Source organism: Pteropus medius, unplaced genomic scaffold, assembly GCF_902729225.1.
Source record: "Pteropus medius unplaced genomic scaffold, Ma_sr-lr_union100, whole genome shotgun sequence".
Taxonomy (NCBI): domain Eukaryota; kingdom Metazoa; phylum Chordata; class Mammalia; order Chiroptera; family Pteropodidae; genus Pteropus; species Pteropus medius.
The window spans coordinates 7242208-7247428 of record NW_024340692.1 but is presented as its reverse complement, the minus strand read 5'-3'; positions in this window follow the sequence as shown (position 1 = coordinate 7247428).

The following is a 5221-nucleotide window of genomic DNA, read 5'->3' as shown; positions in this document are numbered from 1 at the left end:
ACTTATTTTTTTTCTCTCAGTGAAGCCTGATAAACCAGAAGTACTGAAGGTATAAAATGTTGATAAAGATACATACATACATTGAATAGGGGAGATATATAGATAGATATACAGGTACACATATACTCATGCAGGTAGACAGGGAGGCAGACAGCTAGCTAGCTAAATAAATATATATACACACATATATATACACATATATACATATATATGTGTGTGAATATAAATATATGTGTATATGTGTGTGTATATATATATATGTGTGTATATATGTATATATATGTATACTCCATGATGATGTGTGTAGTCCTCTTGATAAGTTTTGGATACATATGGTCTGGAAAATTACCTACTCACTCTCAATATCGAAAAGAATTACATACTCACTCTCAATATCGAATATTAGAGTACAGCTTCAATAAACACTTGGTCTCTGAGAAATTCTATTTGACTGCTATCCTCCTTTATCATATTTGAAGAGGGTGATAGGTGTGCTCTCAATAGAGGATACATGCTTTTCACAACCTTCTCTTTGCCTGCAGAGTGTTTTAAAGCTTGCTGAATAATCACATTACCATGCTTTTTAGTCTGGGCTTGTGGTTTCTTGGCAAACAATTTTTTAAAAATGTTCTATTTTCATCTGTTTGTTTCACTTCTCTGTGACATCATCTTTATCTAAAGTTTTCCGCTAGATGTTTTTGAAAACTTCACTATTTCATTGGCTTCTGGTTTTCTTAACTCTCTCTCCATTTAATGACTATATGGAAGAATATTTAATGGCTGAGTCCAGATGGAACAATAAGTGGAAAGGCCATGTCTTCAATCTGTTCTTTGCCAGAAAGCTGAATCACCTTGATCAGCTGAAAAATTTCTCCAGGTCTACATAAGTGAAAGCTTTTTTTTTCTATTTTATCTCTTCCAGGGCTCTAAAAACATTTAGTTCATCTAATATTTGGACATTGCAAAATTCTAGAACTTGTTTTGCTTCATTTCTAAGTGCGGAACTGCCCAATTTTCTGGGGCTTATCTCTTTCTTTGTTTTACCTTGTCAAATGCAATCAATAAAACCCTGCACACATTACTAAACTTCTGTTTTCCAAATTATTCCCTTAAAATACAAGCTCAGGAGCCATGTAATCTCATTCCAAGATACTACAGGTTATTTTTTTCAAAATTCTTTGGCAATGCGTAGGTGAACTTTTAGTATTACAGCCTGCTTTATCTTTTTTTAACACTGCTTTCTGCAAAGATCCTATGCCAATGATACATGTTTAAATTTATGCTTTGTCATTTTAAGCTAACTACTCTGATGAACAATTTCAAAATCTCGCTGGATTTCTTGCTCATGCCACATCCCAAAGCAATTTAATTTCTCCTTTCCAAGGGGTGATTTACCAATGAAGTCTCTTTCCATGGCATGGCTTTATCATGTTAAACATTTGTATCAAAGGAAACACTAATATCTTTCAGTGAACTGACAGGGGGGAGAGAGAGAGAGAGAAAGAGAGAGAGAGAGAGAGAGAGAGAGAGAGAGAAAGGAAACTAGAGACCTAGAAAGGACACATTACTTTATTACTTCATCTCATCTCATTGTTAAGGTTAAATTTAAATTTAATTATTTAATTTTATGTCCTTAGACATATTAAGAGGCAGGAAGCATTTCAGTGAGTTCTTATTACATAGTATATTTACTTAGAGTTCTCCAAAGAAACAGGATATGTGTGCATATCTGCATTTAAATGAATTGGAATTGACTCATGAAATTATGGAGGCTGGCAAGTCCCAAGATTTGCAGTTGGCAAGCTGCAGATCCAGGAGAGCCAGTGGTGTAGTTCCAGTATGAAAGCCAGAATGTTGAGACCAAGGAAGAGCCGATGTGTCAGCTCAGTGCAAAGACAGGAAAAAAAAAAATGTTATCCCATTTGGAAGGCAGTCAGGCAGGAGAAATTTTCTCTTATTTTAGGAGAAGTTAATCTTTTGTTCTCTTCAGGTCTTCGACTGATATGGTGTGGCCCATCCATATTTGAGAGACAAATCCACTTTACTTGGTTTATCAGTATTAATATTTAACTCATCCAAAAACACCCTCACAGAAACACCCAGAGAAATGTTTGACCAAGTATCTGAGAAACTCCATAGCCTAGTCAAGGCAACACAGAAAATTAACCATGACAGATAGAAAATAGGCTTTTAAAACACAGCTAGAAGAAACCATGACACAAACACATTCAAGAGAAGACACTGAGAAAGTGGAAGCAGTCTGGATGACTTCAGACTGAAGCTCATGTCCCAAGATAATAAAAGAGGAGCTGCAGACAGTGGGTTTCTGTAGGTAGTAGCAGTTTTTGCTAGAGCTTAAGCAGAAAATATTAATGTCAAAACCAGAGATCAGGGTAGAACACTAAATGCCTATATAATTTTATTGACCAAAATCATGCCATAAATTTAATTTAAAATTTTGGAACATCATAGATAAAGAATTAATGCAGACTTTCAAAATAAGTTTAAATAATCATCAAAATAATTAAAAATTGTTTTCACATTTAATTTCTCATGGTAACACTAGATAGTAAAAAATAGAAGGGAAGAAACACTAGCATATGTAACTAGGAGAATTTATAATCATGTTCATGTTTTCCAAAACATTCTCTCTCTCTCTCACTCTATTTCTCTCCACACACACTAGAACATACTGGAAAGATGTGAGGTGAAAGGATCACAATATATTTTAAATCCTTGGAAAGACATATATAAAAATATAAGGATTATCTCTAAGATCTAACTACTCTTAAAGAGGTGATAGAAAAGGGAAGCAATATTTCTGTTGTTGGAATATGAGTAAGGATGTGTGGGACCAATGACAAAGTAATAGAAAAATAAAGGTAAAAATAAGAATGCATGCTGCAGTAACTTCAAGCACAAGAAACTAGGGCAAAGAAAATATTAAGAAGCCTCTCTTACAAAGATTCAAATAGAATCCATTATAACAGTAATTAGAAAAATATCCCTTGAAGGTTAGAAAATTCTACCTACATGTTTGTTATTAAATGTCTGTGCAGCCTCGCAAAATGTTGATAAAATGATAAATCTATAATTTTAATATATATTAATTAATACATTAAATTAATATTAAGTACTTGTGATGTATTTAATATTAATAATAAATATGTAGCTATATATGTCCATAGGTAGATGGATAGATGGTTACATGCACATATAAATGGATAGGTAGATAGATAGAAAGATAGATAGATAGATAAATGATAGATCAAAATAAAAGAAGATATTGTGGATTTTTAGTCCACAATATCTGTGGACTAAAAATTATGCTTGGAAAATTCACGGAATATAAACTCCATTGGACGAAAGAGGAATGATGTTTCTATTAATGGAAAGCCAGGTAGGACAATGATAGAGGGCAGGCCAAGAAAATCTGTGTGTCTTTTTAAAGAATTCTTATTGGCTGAGATCATGAAACTCAGGGTAAAAGATAAGAATGAGATTTGTTTGAACATTGAATGCTTTTAGCACACCTGTAATTTCATTGCAATTATAGAAATCCAATTAGAATCCAGCAAATATAAACTATGTTATACTTAATGATCTAGTGATATTTATCTAAGCAATGGAAGATCGGTTTAATTTATGAAAAATAAGTCTCTGCAATGCATTATATTAATAGAATAAAGACAAAAACATGACATTCTAAAGATAAATAAAAAGTATTTGATGAAATCTAATATTCTTCATGATTAAAAATTTTACCAATTAAGATAAAAATAGAATTTGCTCAACCTAATGAACACCACCTGTTAAAGCCCATAGCTAATACTCTACATTATGGTGAAAAACTTAAAGCTTTCCTCCTGATATTAGGAAGAAGACAAGGACTCTCAGTCTCACAACTTCCATTTGACTTTGTACAAGATACTCTAGCCAGTGCAATAGTCAAGAAGTAAATAAAAGGAGCTCAGATTATTAAAGAACAAATAAAAATAAAAGTCCTGAGGGATCCACATAAACCCTAAACTACTTTGCCACTGTAGGAAATTTTGGAACAGTCTCAGTAATAAATGACATCAGCAATGTTGTAGAATGCAAGATGAATATACAAAAATCAATTGCACTTCTATACATTAAAATTGAACAATCAAAAATGAAATCAAGAAAACAAACTCATATACAATAAAGTTAAAATGAATAAAATACTTATGAATAAATTTAACAAAAAAAGTCCAAGACTTGTGCACCGAAAATTACTAATTTTCTGGGAGAAAGAGCACACACATCCTCTGCAGTACTAGGTGGGGAGGACTTAGTAGCCTAAACCTAACTTCTTTGGACTTTGCTCAATGCATATATTTTGCTTTTGCTTTTACTTTGGAATCTTTGCTTAAAGGAATTTAGCCATGAATTTCACCTGCTACGGAGTCCTTTGGGCCCTTCTGGTAAATCACTGGACTTGCAGGTGGTCATGGGAATCCCAAATCACTGGCAATTGCAAAATAGTTGAATCTTAAATAGATTTTCCTCTCTAGATAATTCCAATAAATAAACTACAAAGTCAAGATTTAATTATGCAATTCAGTAAGGGGGATAAATACAAGATAAAAATACATACCATAATATTTTTATAACAAGAGTTGCCGGAAATAAACATATTTTCATAGAATTTATCTGGAAAAATAAAAGACTCTGTAATAGTTAACACATTCTGAAAATAAACAATTGTGGTTTGCTTCGCTATTTCTTAAATTTTAATTGATTTTATATTGTAATAATATTTACATTATTTCTTGACTGCAACTATATTGCAATTTCTTGAAAACACTAGTTCTTAACGTTTTTAACATTATTTTAGGAATTAGAAAGTGGTAGAAAGAATGCATTAAATATGGTCTAATGCTGTGGTATCAAAAGATGAAGAAATAAGTGATTTAACATTGGACATAGACCATCAAAGATAAAGCAACATGACCAAGTAGTGAAATATGGGTCAGAGGGATAATCCTGTCTGATAGAGGACAAATGCTGAGAATTTTACAAATGTCTGAACACATTTGTAGCTATTTTCTATAAAAGAAAAATAAAATTAACTGATAAAACACATCAGAGACACTTTTGAGGAACAGGGAAGGTATATTAGAATCAAACAATATTAAATTTATTTAATACTTATTAAAGAATTAATAGAATGATTTGTTCTGCAACAATACTGTTT